This window comes from Macaca fascicularis, chromosome 6, assembly GCF_037993035.2.
Source record: "Macaca fascicularis isolate 582-1 chromosome 6, T2T-MFA8v1.1".
Lineage (NCBI taxonomy): Eukaryota > Metazoa > Chordata > Mammalia > Primates > Cercopithecidae > Macaca > Macaca fascicularis.
In genome coordinates this window covers 150,910,452-150,927,243 of record NC_088380.1, presented here as the reverse complement: position 1 = coordinate 150,927,243, position 16,792 = coordinate 150,910,452, and the positions used below count along the sequence as shown (strand labels likewise).

The 16,792-nt window shown below is 38.2% G+C and overlaps 1 protein-coding gene across 4 annotated transcripts in view; it reads right to left on the bottom strand.

The window, feature by feature from the left end:
• KCTD16 (potassium channel tetramerization domain containing 16) overlaps positions 1 to 16,792 on the bottom strand; it is a 312,730-nt gene that overhangs the window by 53,503 nt on the left and 242,435 nt on the right. The gene's annotated exons all lie outside the window — the stretch shown is intronic.

Here is a 16,792-nt window from a genome sequence, read left to right as displayed (position 1 = left end):
AGTGTTGGCATCAGAGAGACAAACAGGATGTTGGTGTCTAGAGTTGTTTTCAAGATGCTGATTAACAGACAAGCAACAGCAAAGAAGGACTTACCACCATTTTATCTATTTCCAATGTTCTTGAGTCAGAATATGTAACAATGCATACTCCAACTAAGGAAGGTGTACCTGGGGTACAGAGGTTTGAGGCAGATTGCCAACTAAGTCTTTGTCCTTCTTTGGGGTGTAACAAAGGGAGAAGGATTCTATCTATAAATGGAGCATGCACAGCCTTTCTGTGGTCACAAGTCAAGGGCTATGAAGGGAAAGAGGTCAAATTATTTGACTTCTTACTCTGACAGATACCGTGGTAAGCTATTTCAATAATCACAACCCATTGCTGGGGTAATTATTATTACCTTAATTTTACTGATAAATGAGCTACACAAGATTGAGACTGGGTAACCTAATCCAATTCTCAAACTAGGAAATGGAGTAACCTTTCCATTTTTTAATATTCCTAATCTGAAACCAGATTTATTTAATTTCAAAGTCTATGTTATTTCCACTGGAGCTATATCTTAGCTGCAGAAGTATAATCTAAGACAGTTACCCTCAATGTTGGCTGTGTCTTAGAATCACCTGGAAGGCACCCAGGCTGCACTCCATACCAATTAAATCAGCATCTCTGGGGATGATAGCAGGAATCTGTGTTTCTTAAAATGTCATAGGTGACTTGAAGATGCAGACAAATTTGTGAACCAGTGATCCAAGATGTATCTTCTCTTCTTCATTTTTTTTTAAAAGAAATAGCTGATATCAGATTCAAGAGGGCACAAGGTTTTGGATGCATCAGAAAATATAAGGAGAAACCATTTGAGGAGAGTTTGGGTCCCTCCTCAGAGAATGTAGCACAATAGGGGTTCTGGAGAGTAATAAAAGAGTATATGACTCTGAGTTTCCAAGAAGTGAGGTTACTGGAAGGTAGAAAAGGAGCCCAGAAAATAAAGTAGGAATGTCTATTGAATTTGATTGAGGCTAGACTTTTATGCTAACAACTGAATCCTGAGTAGAAGATCAAGATACTCAGCCCCGCCTAAGCAACTTCATTTAAGCTGGAAGTTTATTTCCAACGTCTTTATCCTGAAACATTTTCTCCCAAAGTGTCTGGGTATTATTTGCAATCCCATTTCCTAGAACCTACAGCTTCTCTGCTACCAAGCATACTCAGCTACATTCTCCCATTGTGCAACAGCTAACCTTATTATAAATCAGGCCAAAGTGTTCCAGGAAGAGGGAACAGAGAATACAAAAGACCTAAAGCGGGAATAAGTGTAGCATATATAGGGGACAGAAAAATGGCCAATGGAAAAAGTAATGTGGTTTGAATGTCTTCTCTGAAACTCATGCTGAAATTTAATTGTCATTATGACAGTATCAAGAGGTTGGAAATTTAAGAGATGATTAAGTATGAGGAATCCACCCTTATCAATAGATTAATGCCATTATCAAGGGGCTGGGTTAGTTACCCTAGGAGCAGGCTCGTGATAAAAAAAAAAATAAGTTCAGTTTCCATCTTGTCTCTTTTTCTCATGCACTTGCTTGCCCTATGATACCTCCCTTGATGGGTATGACCCTCCCCAGATGCTGGTGCCATGCTCCTGGACTTTCCAACTTTCAGAACCATGAGCCAAATAAACTTTCATTTTTTTAAAAATAAATTACTCAATCTGTGGTACTCTGTTACAGCAGCAGAAAGCAAGCTAAGCCAGAAAATTGTTACTGAGAGATGGAGCTAATACTATTTAAACAAACAAACAAACAAAAAAACCCTGAAAATGTAGAAATGGCTTTGGAACCGCATAATGGGCAGAATCTGGAGAATTTTAGAGGAGCAGGCTAGAAAATGCCTGTATTTTTGCAAATGAAGTATTAAGGGTGATTCTGGTGAGAGCTCGATAGAAGAGACAAGCTGTAGGGAAAGTCTTTTTAGAGATTACTTAAGTGCTCATGATCAGAATGCTAGTAGAAGTATCCACAGTAAAGGCTGTTCTGATGATGTCACAAATGGAAGTGAGAAACAAGGTATTGGAAACTGGAATAAAAGCCATTCTGGTTATACAGTTGGAAAGACTTTGGTTGAATTGTGCTGATGCCCTAGGGATTGATAGAGTGCAGAACTTGAGAATGAAAAACTAGGACATCTGACAGAAGAAATATCTAAGCAGCAATTCATTCATTCTGCTTAGTGGTTGCTTTTAACTGCATACAGTGAGATACAAGAAAAAAGAAATGACTTAATTAAATTTATCAATAAAAGAGAAGCAGAACAGAAATATTTGAAAATTTTGCAATCTGGCCATGTAGAGTGAACGGTGTCTTTATGAGAGCAAACTAAAAGTGTGGCAAGGGACAAAGAGATTAGTATGAATAGAAAGAATAAGTTACTATTCAAGACAATGGGAGAAAGACCCTAAAGAAGTCATTTCAAAGATCTCTGAGGCTACCCCTCACATAACAGGTCCAGAGCTCTAGGAGGGGAGAATAGTTTCAGGGGATGGGCCCAAGGTGCTCTTCATAAGCTCACTGCCCAGGGCTTCCTTGGGACTCTGTTCCTTGCATTCCAGCACAGTCCTTCTTTTGCCTCAGTCATGTCTCAAGTGAGTCCAGGTGTGGTACATGCTGCTACTCCAGAAGGTAGAAGCCATAAGTCTTGGCAACATCCATGTGGTGCTAATTCTTCAGTCTTACAGAATGCAAGAGTAGTGAGGGTATGGCTACCTCCACCTAGATTTCAGAGGATATTGTGGATTGCTTGGAGGTCCAGGCAGAGACTTGTTGTGGGAGTAAAGTCACCACAGAGAGTCCCTATGAGGACAATGTCTAGTGGAACCATGGGACTGAGGTCTCTCAGAGACCCCATTACTCCAGGCCCACCAGTGTGCAGCTCCAGCCTAGGAAATCTGCAAGCAGAAGACTCCAACCTGACAGAGCTGCTGGGTGGGATGAGCCCAACAAGGCTATAGGCCTGTGGCCTTGAGGAACCAATCTCTACCCCCAGGAAACAGGACATGGAATCAAAGGATATTATTCTTTAGCTTTAGATTTATTGAGTTTTTTCCCCTTTTGGGGCTTTGAACTTACTTGGGATCAGTTACCTCTTTCTTCTTGCCTATTTCTCCCTTTTGGAGAGTGTGAATGCCTATCCTATGCCTGATCTACTATTGTGTTTCTCGAGTAGATTACTTGTTTCATAGGTTCACAGCAGGAAGAAATTTGCCTCAGGATGAATCATGCCTTGAGTCTCACCTGTATCTGTTTCAGATGAGATTATAGACTTTGGACTTGTGACTTGATGCTTGAATGAGTTAAGATTTGGGAGCTATTGGAATACAATAGATGTATTTGTATGTAAGGACCTAAGTTTTGGGGGGGCAGGGATGGAATGCTATGATTTGAATGTTCCCTTCAAAACTTACGGGGAAATTTAATTGCCATTGTGACTATATTAAGAGGTGGGATCTATAGGCAATAAAGGATTCCCTTTCACTCTCATGAATTGATTAATGACTTTATAGTGGGAGTGGGCTAGTTACCACGGAAGTGGGCTTTTGATAAAAGGATAACTTTGGCTCCCATCTTGTCTCTTGTGTGGTAAGTTCACTTGCTTTGTGATGCTCTTCTGCCATGGAATGATCCTCACCAGATGCCAAAGCCATGCTCTTGAATTTCTCAGCCTCTAGAACCATGAGCCAAATAAATTTCTACTCTTTTAAAGTTACTCAGTCTGTTATATTTTAGTGTAACAGCAGAACATGATCTAATACAGAGTGGCCCTAACTGAGATTGGAGAGGTGAGCAATAGCCAGTGCAAACTGCTTAGGGATCAAGGCCTTTAGATTTTGTTCTAATTCAGCTGGGAAGCCATCTGAGGATTATGTATTTACTGACTTACTATGATGCAGAAGAACGTGCATCAGCTCACCCACCCCATATGCCTATGCACAGATATCCTAGTCAATGCTGTTTAAATTTCCTGGTATAATTGACAACTGTAAAAACTAATCCTGGCTGACCATATACACTGGAAATTAACCCAATTATGTTTCATTGGCCACTTAGAAGCTTCTCAGACCAATATAGTGAAGTACAAGAGCAGGTTTTAGGGCAGTAAATATTTAAAATGATAGATCTGAGTTTAACGCATGCTTTCCTACCACTTACAGAGAAGCTTGATGTGGTAGCGAGTCCGGACTTCAGAGTCAGAGTATCTGAATTGCTGGTCCCAGCTCTGCCATGTACTATTTAATCTTAGTATAAAGCATGGACATCCAACACTTTTAATGTGAGAACTTTTTTTGCTTATCTGTGGTGGTGGATATCATGAAAATTATGCACACACCTTTTTTTTTTTTTTTTTTTTTTTTTTTTTTTTTTTTTTTTTTTTAGCTCATCAGCTCTCATTAGTGTTCATGTATTTTATGTGTGGTCCAAAACAATTCTTCTTTTTCCAGTGTGGCCTAGGGAAGACAAAAGGTTGGACACTGGTGAATAAAGCATAATTCCCAGGGAATGGTTATTTATTACTTTTTTTCTCTTGCCTCCTCATCCAATCTCTCAGTGAGTCCTGTTCATTTAATCTGTAGAATTAACTAAGAATCCACCTACTTCTCTCATCTCCACTGGGTTAGTTCAAAATGGGTTTTCCCATCTTAGTTTTATTTACATTTTGTGCTAAATATTTTTGTTGTTGTAAGAGGTTGTCCTGTGCATTGTAAGATACTTAGTAGTATCCCTGGTCTCTCCCTTCTAGATACCAGTAGCAACCCTTTCCCAGTTATGACAACCAAAAATATCTAGAGACACTGTCTAATGTATTTTCTGAAAGGGCTGGGGGATGGGAGGAATGACCTGACTGAGACCTGTAACCTAGACTAAGAAACCATTATCTCTCTCCTCTGTGCCTGTAATGTTCTCTGACAGGTTTGATTGTCCCCTACAGTTCATTCTACACATAGTAGCTAGAGGAATATTTCAAAAGCATAAAACAAATTATGTCACTCCCTTGCTTAAAAGCTGGCTTCCTATGTTCCCTTAACAGAATCCTGACTCTACTCGAGCCTATGTAATCTTACATGACTGGTGTCTTTGCTCCATCCAAAGCTTATCATCTACCACTCCCTTCCTCAATCACTTCACTCTAGCAAAATTGGCCTTCCTTCTGTTCCTCAAACATTCCATACTCATTCTCACACCAGGTCATTTGAACTTACAGTTCTCTCTGATGAGAATGACATTCTCTTTCATTTTTCATATATGGCTCCATCTTGTCATTCAGGTGACTCAAATGTCACAATCTTAGGAGAATAATTATTTGCTGCTTCATTATCTATCTTTGCTACTATGATGTAAGCTTATAAGAAAAAGGTCCTTGTTGGTCCTCCCCCTGTAAATGTTCACTGAACACTTGCATAAGCTATTGCATAACGTTACTTTCACCTCCTAACATCCACATGGGGTATATATTCATTTTTGTAATCTACTGTTTTCACTTAGCATTAGACAAGGAGTATTTTGACATATCATTAGATATGCTTCTTAAACATGTTTTCATTTTAAATGGTAACATATTCTTCTACAGAATCCCATAGTCCCCTTAATAAATATACAATTTTTGAGGATTAGGTCATTTCTTTACTCTTTCATTACATAAACCCATTTACTGTTTATTCAGTAGACAAAAATGATGAGAAAATTTGACTTTTGCTGTTGTTCAATACTATCCCACATTTCCCCAACTAGACAACCAGAAATTAAACACATAGGGCTGTACTATTTGGAGACAGAGTTGAGAAGGCTCCGTGCCAAGTAATAAGAATAAATAGCACTTGCTGAAAGTTTTCAGTACAGCCTGTTGTATTTTGCACACAAATAGGGGAGGACAAATACTTCTACTTGTGGATCTGTTTGAAATTTTTAAAATGTGGATGTTCTAAATTTCAAGCTGCTTAAGAAAGTGAGATGAGTACATGGCACACCATTCCAATTCTCAAATCAACACACAATCAAACAGAAACATTTAGATGTAAATCGACAGCTTAGAAAGCCTGGTCCCTGATTCTCTTTGACAAATACTAGACCACAGCCTTGATGATTATCAGCTCAGCAAAGTTAATGGTATTCACTGGTTTTACATACTAAGCAGCCTAGAGTTTAGCCAGACAATTTGTTTCTAGTTTTGCATTCTCTGCTTTGTCACTCAGAAAGCAGAGATTGTAGATGACATTTAAGAGTCAGAGTATGTGATAAGTAGATGAGGGACAGTGGTTGAAATTCTGTCAGGGAACTCATACCAAGTTTTTTATTAAAGTTCTACTGCACATGTAGACAAATATTATCCTATCTAGGGCCTTTATGGCTAATTCAATATCCCAGGTCTTGCATGCCTTTTAGTACAAATAAAGCAAGATGACCCAAATTCTATATGAGTTCTGTCCACTCATTTTGGATGGCATTAGGCTCTCCCCATCAGAGTGTCTCTTACTTACTTTCTCCCTGGATTCTAAGAGTTGACTTTGGTGTTTTCAAGAACAAGTCTATTCATATTCCTCATCTTTATCATTATCCCTACAACCAATGTCCATGCTAGGTAAGCAAGTCCTGAATGTATCCAAAGCTGCCAATCCTAGTATTGCTGTAGTAATTGTAATGTCTGTGCAACAGTGGAGACAGTGGCCCTATCTTTGTCTCTCTGCTACACTCTGTCACCTAAGGCTTTGAAAAAACAAATTCCTTCAGCACTGAGTCATACTCTTACCCCACTGGCATTCAAACTGAGTCCAAGGAACCAGATGGAGTACTCATGGCATGATATTCTGTCTCGTGTCAAGTCCCAGGTACACACAAAAATATTCTTCCTACTCCTTTATCCAATGCACCACAGTCTCCCTTATAAATCAACCCATGCAAGTAGATACCTGACTCCCCAGGACAACAGATTTACACATGGCCCAACTACAAAAACAAGTTTGGACTCAGGGGAACCTTAATATAGGCCATAAATCACCTTTTTGCACAGAGAAGTGGGGCTTGAGAGACTCACTTGATTTCGCTTTGAGATTTTTTGTTTTGTTTTGTTGAGTTTAGTTTTGTTTTGTTTGGTATGATTTTGAGAACCTAAGTCAGGAAATACCCACATTAAACCATTCAAAGTTAAAGACGAAAAACAAAGTTTTTCAATTAAAAATAAGCAATCAAGACATATCTATACTTGCCCTGTGGCTTGCCACATAACAGCTGGGAAAAGGTCTGAGAAAACAGAATAACAAAGTGAAGCTTAAAATCACTGAGGTAGAGAAGGAGCAGAAAGATGCATGAGATGCTAGAATAGAAAAGAGGCTAAAGCAGATTACATAAATCTGATTTCCTCTGCTCAAATTCCTTCTATTGGCTTTGAGATGACTTTCATCAAGCGTGAAATTCACATTCGGAGGGCAATCCAAACCAATGCCATCAGAGAAGTTATTCTGAAGGTTATCTATGAGCACAAGACAGCGATTTTTGCCCCAGTCTCTCTCCTTTGATAGGTTTCCCAAGAACATTGACCTCCAGGATATATTGAGGCTTATAGGCAGGTATTTTCTCTTTGCTCTTTACCAGAGATAAAGCAAAGGGTTGAGCCACATATATGCACCTATACATGATGCATTAGACCCTTCCCAAAATGAAAATTAAAAGCAGTTCCCCTAAGAACACCCAAACATGGATTCAATCCTCAGCCTCTATAAAAAAAAGTACAGTTGTTCTATTGTAACCATGGCCTCTGAAGAGTAAAAATCTATGAGCATGCATACACACATACACACACACATTTAAATAAGTCATTCTGGACCCATCTTTGATTCCTGCTTCTTTCTTATCTCCCAGACCCAATAAGCCACCAAGTATTGTCAATGTCACTTCCTTTTATTATTATTATTATTATTATTATTATTATTATACTTTAAGTTCTAGGGCACATGTGCACAACATGCAGGTTTGTTACATATGTATACATGTGCCGTCACTTCCTAAATATCACCATAATCTGCCTCTTTCCTCTGTATCTCTGTTACTCTTGCCTTAGTTCAAACTGCAGTCCCCAACCAGTAAACTGCTGAGATAGAGGCCAGGGATGCTTCAAGTTATCCTATAATGCACAGAACAGACTCTCACAACAAAAAATTATCTGGCCAAAAATAACGCTGAGATTGATGAACTCCACACTCGAATATAAACACCATGAGGAAGGGAATTTATCTTGCTTCCTGCTGTATCACCAGCATTCAGAACAGTACTTAGTAACTGATAGGTGCTCAAAATATTATTTAAATACATAAATAAATGAATATAAGCCCATGGAAGAATTGTACAAAAAGTCATTTGCCTTCTGCCTCAGGAGTTCTTCCTAGATTACTTCTTACCGAGTGCTTCTGACTCATCAGTTATCCTGATTACTTTGATCTATATTTGCTAGTTCTGTGGTCATAATTACAAAAGGCTGTAGCTCTCCCATGCAACAGGGTAGTCGTTAGCCACAGGTGGCTATCTAATTTAAATTAAATTGCTTAAAATTAGATAAAATAAAAACTTTAGTACATTCTTCATGAGCATTTCAAGTGTTCTGTAGCCATATGTAGTCAGTGTCTACCGCATTAAATAGGATAGGTATATTTCCACTTCTACAGAAAAGTACTACTGGAAAGTGCTGGTCTATAGGTATCAAGTGGATTATTCCCTCTTCATCTCCATGAGTAACAGCTGGAATTAAAAGGCATTTTTACCCCAGCCTTCATGATTGCCCTGCCTCCAGCAGCAGAAGAGGAAGAAACACATGTGTTTAATAACTAGAGGAGAAACCATCCCCTTCACATTAAACATACACAGAGAGAAATATGATCGAGTTGACAAGAGTATACCTTGTTTGCAAAAGGAATACTCTACCGGTTAAGGGGGAGAAAGCCAATAAATCACTTTATGGCACAATTTCTTATGCATTTTTGTTTTGGTCATAAGAGAAAAGCAAGTAAAGTAGGCTAAAAGGTGATTTTAAAATCCAGCAACAGAATTCAGAAAAAGCTGCATGTAACAAAGCACACTGTAAACCTTTTAGGACTGAAAAGGCAGTCAGATAGAAGAATATCAGGGATGCAAATTACGATAGTGCAGGAGCATTTTCTCCAAAATACGTCAGAAACTGAGCAACAAACATGTGTCAAATGGACACAATGGAAATAACTTCTTACCAAGATCATAAGAGTAGTATTTTAAGCAGCAAAGTGTTTTGATCTGACTGTATTTTAGGAAGACTCCTCCAACTACAATGAGGATAACAGCAGTAGGAAACAAGATACAGAGAGATGATGAGCTGTGTAACTAAAGACAGTGTGGCTTGGTGGAATAAGCATGAGCTTTGGGGTCAAAGGTTCTATGTTCCAAACATAACCATGATGTTAATGGGTTGTAAAAGTTAGGGTGTGTAACTTGACCTCATAATACTTTTCATGGTACACTGGAGTAATGATTCTTTGGGATTGTTATACAACTCAGAAATAACAGATACATCTCTTCCAGCATGGTCTGACACATAGACGGTCTATTAGAAAATGGAAAACATTTTTAATATTAAAACATTTAACATCTCAGGCATAACTTCCACACTTGTTAAAGTGAGAAGAGAATTGGTTCCCCGTGTTTCCACCAGGATTGGGAAAAGCAAGTAATGGCAAAAATAAAATTACCGTAACCCATATATCTAAGGCTAACTGATGTTTGACAAGAGCACCAAGACCAGTAAAGAAGTAAAGAAGAGTCTCTTTGAGAGGTGAAGTGGCTGGGCTTTCCTGGTCAGATGAGGACTTGGAGAACATTTCTGTCTAGCTAAAGGATTGTAAATGCACCAGTCAGTGCTCTGTGTCTAGCTGAAGGTTTGTAAACACACCAATCAGCACTCTGTAAAAATGGACCAATCAGCACTCTGTAAAATAGACCAATCAGCACTCTGTAAAATGAACCAATCAGCTCTCTGTAAAATGGACCAATCAGCGGGATGTGGGCGGGGCCAAATTGGGGAATAAAAGCAGGCCACCCGACCTAGCAGTCTTGGGTTCCCTTTGAGGCTATGGAAGCTTTGTTGTTTAGCTGTTAGCAACACATCTTGCTGGTGCTCACGCTTTGGATTCGCAGTACGTTTATGAGCTATAACACTTGCTGTGAAGGTCTGCAGCTTCACTTCTGAAGCCATTGAGACCATGAACCCACGGGGAGGACTGAACAACTTCGGATGCACCACCTTTAAGAGTGTCCTACACTCACCGGGAAGGTTTGTAGGTTCACACCTGAAGTCAGCAAGACCACGAACCCACTGGAAGAAACTCTAGACATATCTGAACATCAGACACAAACTCTGGACACACCATCTTTTAAGAACTGTAACACTCACTGTGAGGGTCCGCAGCTTCATTCTTGAAGTCAGCGAGACCAAGAACACACCAGAAGGAACCAATTAAGGACACATCTTCAACAAATCATACTGAAACAACTGGATATCCATATGCAAAAGAATGAAGTTGGACTCCTCCTTGACACCATAGACCAAAAAAAACTCAGAAGCATCAATGAATATATGAGACCTAAAACCATAAAACTCTTGCAGAAAAACATAGAACTACATCACCATGATCTTGGGTTTGGTAATGGATATGCCATTAAAAGCAACAACAAAATAAAAATAAATTGTGTCTCATCAAAAATTTAAAAATATTGTTTTAAGAACATTATCAAAAAAAGACATAATTTACAGAATGGGAGAAAATACTGCAAATCATCTATCTGATAACTGTTTTTTGGAATGTATAAAGTACTCTCAAAATTCAGTAACGAAAAAGGCAAACTCAGTTTAAAAATGAACAAAGAACTTCACTGGACATTTCTCCAATGAAAATATACAAATGGGCAACAAACACAAAAAGATGCCTGATTTCATTAGTCATTAGGGAAATACAAATCAAAATCATGATGAGGCACCATTTTATATTCACTAATATAGGTATAATATATTTTTAAAATAAAAATTACAAGTGTTGAAGATACAAAGAAATTAGAACTCTCCACAATGGTGGTGAGAAATCGAAATATTTAGCCCCTGAATGTTCAGCCACTCCAGAAAACAATTTGGTGGTTCCTCAGAAAGCTAAATGTAGAATTACCATATGACACTACAAGTTCATTTTTAGGTATATATTCAGAGAATTGAAAACAGGTATTCAAACAAGTACATGTTCAAGCATGATGATAGCAGCACTATTCACAAAAACCAAAAAGTGGAAGTAGCCTAAACCTCATCAAGGAATAAATGGACAAACAAGTTATGGTATATAAATGTGATGAAATATTATTCAGCCACTAAAAAGGAATGAAATACTGATACATGCTACAGGGTAGATGAGCCTTCCAAACATTATGTTAGGAGAAAAAAGCCACACACAGAATATCACATATAGTTATGGCCTCATTTATATGAAATATCCAAAATAAATCCATAAAGACACAAAAACAGATTGGTAGCTTACAGGGGATTGTAGGAGGAGGAAATGGGGAAAAACTGGTTAATGGTTAAGGAGTTTTACTTTGGAGTGGTGGAAATGTTTTGGAGCTTGATACAGGTGGTAGTTGTGCAAAATTATGACAATACTAAATGCCACTGAATTGTTTGCTATAAAATGGTTAATTTTATATTATGCAAATGTCACCTCGATTTTTTTGGTTTTTTTTTATTTTTTTGAGTGACAGTACTTTGTAACTATCAAATTCAAAGGCAACTTAATTCCTCAGTGGAGGGACAATGACTTGGACCTAGAATATCTTTAGTAAACATATTTCCTGTCTGTCTAACACATCTTAGTTCTTCAAAGAACTATCCTAGGTGTGCCTCATTCAATCTTCATAACATTCCCTTTGAGAAACTCTCAGAATGATGATGTAACTTGTCCAAGTTTGGGCAGAGTCTGGACTGCGTGTTGGGCTACTAGTCTGCCTTTTCTGTCTTCCAACTCAACCGCAACAACTCACCTTAACAAAACAACTCAATAATGAAGGCAGCACACATATACCTATATTTCTGTTGTAAACATTTGAATTAAGAAACAAAACTAAATATTTTGGAGATGGATGGACTGAGTTTGTGTTCTGCCTATTACTTGTTCAACACTGAGAGAATTATTCAGTGTCCATAACTCTTAGTTCCTTAATCTATATAACAGGAGAAAAAAACAGTACCTTCCTTGTAGAGTTGTTGTGGGAGTTAGAAGGATACACAAAGCATGACGTATAGCATATGGTCAATGAATGATGAGTGACAATAATATTGTTAATAAAATCCTTTCACCCATTCTACAGTGTAAGATTATCTGTGTAATCAGAAACTTTCTAAAAGCAGATTAAATTTCTTTTCTCTCAGCACCTGATCATTTTGCATCACATGGTTTCCTTCAGGTCAGAGGCATGTAATAACTAAGATGCTTATTTAAATATCATGGAATTAGCAGCTTCCAGATTAAGTCCTATTCCTTGGTATTATTTTCAGTACCTTTGTCAAAATTTTAATAGCTGGCAGTAGTACAAGAGTTTTATATTTTACAAAGCACTTCAAACATATGTTTTCAAGTTTGATCCTCTTAATAACCATGGAAAATAGAAAGGCCTTCGATGATTGACCCCATTTCTCAGAGAGAAATTTGCCCAAAATCAAACAGTCAAGTGTTTGTCCATGGATCAGGATTTTTTCTACTATTCCTCAAAGCTTGTTTTGGGTCTTTTTTCTATGGATATAATTTATGTTGCAAATGATAGAAATTCAATCCCAACTGTTTAAAACAATAAGAAAATTTTATTGGCTCATAAAATGGGTAAGTCTGAAAGATGATCTAGCTTTAGGAGTGGCTCAAACAATATCACCAGGTCCCAGTCCCTCCTCATCCCTTTCCTCTGCTCTGTTCCACAACGACCTCATCCTCAGGTTCCATTAATGGTAATATGGTTGTTGCTAGGTTCAAATGTGTTCCCAAAAAAGCATGTGTTGGAAACTTGATCTTCAGTGTTATATGTTGGGAGATGGGACCTAATGGGAGGTGCTTGGTTCATGGGGGCGCTATCCTCATGTGTGGATTAATGTCTTTATTACAGAAGTGGATTCATTATCATGGGAGTTGGTTTCTTACACAATGACAAGATTGGCTTCCTCTTGTTCTCTCTCTCTCGCCCTCTCACCTTGCTGCGTAGGAGGGCACAGCAAGAAGGCCCTCATCGATGGGACCTTTGCTCTTGGACTTCCCAGGGTCAAGAACTCTGAGGAAATACATTTCTATTCTTTACGAATTACTCAGTCTCAGGTTTTCTGTTAGAGTAGCACAAAACAGACTAAGACCGTTGCCAATAGCTTCAGACCAATCAAAATTCATATGAAGATCAGCTAAAAAGGAGTGGGTGCCTCTGAGTTCCATCAGCAGTGTGTCTCAGTGTAATTATCTCTGAACCAGTTGCTGCAGACACAGGAATACAAGGCCCTCATTGGTAGTCTTAAGTCAAATGTCCATTATTGTGTCTTGGGGAAGAGCAACTTCAACTAAAACACACTTAACAAGATTTGGAGTGAGGGTGATATCGCAGAAAAAAAACTGAGGCATAAGTAGATGCTGATGAGCAAAAATGACAAATATCTACTGCACCATGATAAATAAAACTTTGCTAAATTTAAATTGGCTAGGTCATTTATGCTGGAGGTCATGTACCAGCAAGATATTCTGAAATGTATTTATTCCTTTATGCAAAAATCATGCAGTAAGTGACTATGTTAATGCAAGCCCTAGGGATTCAGTGACTAAGAAGACACTGTCCCTGCCTGAACTAAGCCCATAAATTAAGGATTTGAGTTGGATGACTTCCTATTTTCACACCATTAGTGGTTCCATCTTTCCCACTGCAAAAATAACATGAAACACTTTGCAGGGACACACAGGCCATGTACTCCTAGTACACTCTGAAGGATAAAAATGTCATCAGTTGCCATGACAACCTGTTTGGGTTCTGAGGATATGTAGCACTTTTTATACTACTAATCAGAGGCTAGACTTACTTTATAATACTATACAACGTCGACACCATGGAGAGGAAAACATGAATGAAATAACAAGGAGAATGTAGAAGAAATGACAGGATATCATGCTTCCACTGATACCTTGAAAATTTGGAAGCAGAGCTAAGTTTTTCTGAATATTTACTTGTCTAACTTGTGGCTAGATAGATGGCTTTAAACCCACCCAAAAGTCTTACAGGTGTGAAATGTTTCCTAAGCAGATTTATCCACTGGGGATGCTTACACTGACTTTTAAGGATAGAATGGATCTACAAGGTCACCTAATCCTATCCAGTTCCTTTAGCTCACAGATGAGGACTCTGCAATCCACAGAGAAAAATTGGAGTGGCCAAGGTTTCACAGACCTAGTGACAGACTTCAAACCTGAACCTGGTTCTCCAGTTTCTTAAATTGATGCTCATTCTGCAGCAACAACCTATTAAATAACACTGACAGCCTGTCTATTCAAAAGAGAGTACTCACAGATTTTTGTAAGCTATACCCTTTGTATTCATTCCAGAGTATGCATCGTACATTGAAATCACAGGAGTCTCCATCTTGACCATGGAGATATAATGAATGACTAGTGTTAGTATAATAACACAATTCAAGATAACTAATTAATTGTTTTTGTTTTAATTCTTCTTATAGTCCCTGATTTCTTGCCCCTTCAAGGGGATCTTGTAGATTTGTTGGGGGTGGAGGGCTGATATTCTTGAAAGCAAACTGATAATACATTCCTGAAAAATACATATGAACATTTTTCCCTAAATCAACAAATGATATGCTAGACTAGTTCATAAATGAATGAATTATGTGTAATCTTCAATTTACAGATTGAAAAATCTTATATAAACCTGCATTCAATTGCTAGGGCAGCCATAACAAAGTACCACACAATAGATGGCTCAAACAACAGAAATTTGTTTTCTCATAATTTTAGAGGCTAAAGTCTGAGATCAAGGTGTCAACAAGGTTGCTTCTTCTGAGGACCTCTTTGTCTTCACAGGATGTTTCCTCTGTGCATGCCTGAGTCCTAATCTCCTCTTAGTAGGGGCACCAGTCATACTGGATTAGGGCCCACTCTAATGACCTCATTTTAACCTAATTACCTTTTTTTACAAGTATAGTAATTATATTTTTGTATTGATACCTAATAGATGTCCACATTTTCAGGGTACATGTAATAATTTAATATATTCACATCATTTGTAAAGATCAAATCAGTATAACTGGAATATGCAGCACCTTAAATATTTGTCATTTATGCTAGAAACATTCAAATTATTCTTTTCTAGTCATCTTAAAACATACAATGAAGTATTGTAAACTATAGTCACCCTACTGATAGATCAAACATTAAGTATTTATTTATTTATTTGAGACAGGGTCTCTCTTGCTCTGTGGCCAAGCCTGGAGTGCAGTGGTATGATCTTGACTCACTGCAGCCTTTGCCTCCCAGGTTCAAGCGATTCTCATGCCTCAGCTACCCAAGTAGCTGGAATTACAGGTGTGCACCACCATGCCCAGCTAATTTTGGTATTTTTAGTAGAGATGGGGGTGCATCATGCTGGCCAGGCTGGTCTTGAACTCCCGACCTCAAGTGATCTGCCTGCCTCAGCCTCCCAAAGTGCCGGAATTACAGGCATGAGCCGCCGCGTCTGGCTGAAACATTATGTCTTACTTCTTCTGTTAAACTGTATATTGGAATCCATCAGTCAAACTGTCTTTATAAACCCTCCCCCTTACCCTTCCTGGCCTCTGATAAGCACCAATCTACTCCCTATCTTCACAAGATTCTTTTTTATCTCCTACATCTGAGTGAGAACATGTGATATTTGCCATTCTCGGCCTAGCTTATTTCACTTAATATAATGACTTCCAGTTTCATTTATGTAGCTGCAAATGACAGGATTTCATTTCTTTTTTATGGCTTAATGATTTTCCATTGGGTACATCTACCACATTTCTTTATCCGTTTACCCATTGATGAGCACATAGGTTGACTCCATATTTTGGCTATTGTGAGTAGTGCTACAATAAACAGGGGAGTGCAGATATCCTTTCAATATATTTTCTTTCTTTTGGATATGCACACAGCAGTGGAATTGTTAGATCATACAGTAGTTCTATTTTTAGTTTTTTGAGGAAATTTTATAGTTTTCCATAGTGGCTGTACTAATTTACATCCCACCAACAATATACAAGCATTCCCCTCGCCCCACATCCTTGTTAGCATCTATTACGCCCTGTCTTTTTGATAAAAGCCATTTGAACTGGGGTGAGATGATACTCTTTGTAGTTGTGGTTTTCACTTCTCTGATGATTCATCAATTGGTGATTTTTTGTATACCTGCTGGCCATTTGTATATCTTCTTTTGAGGAACATCTATTCAGATCTTTTGCCCATTTTTTAATCAGGTTATTTTTGCTATTGAGGTGCTTGAGCTCCTTGTATGTTCTGGTTATTAATCTCTTGTCAGTTGGATAGTGGCAAATGGTTTCTCCCATTACGTGGATTGTCTCCTCACTTTTTTGATTGTTTCCTTTGCTGTGCAGAAACCTTTTAGCTTGATGTAATTCTATTTGCCGATTTTTGCTTTTGTTCCCTATGGTTTTGAGGTTCTATCCAAAAAAATTCTT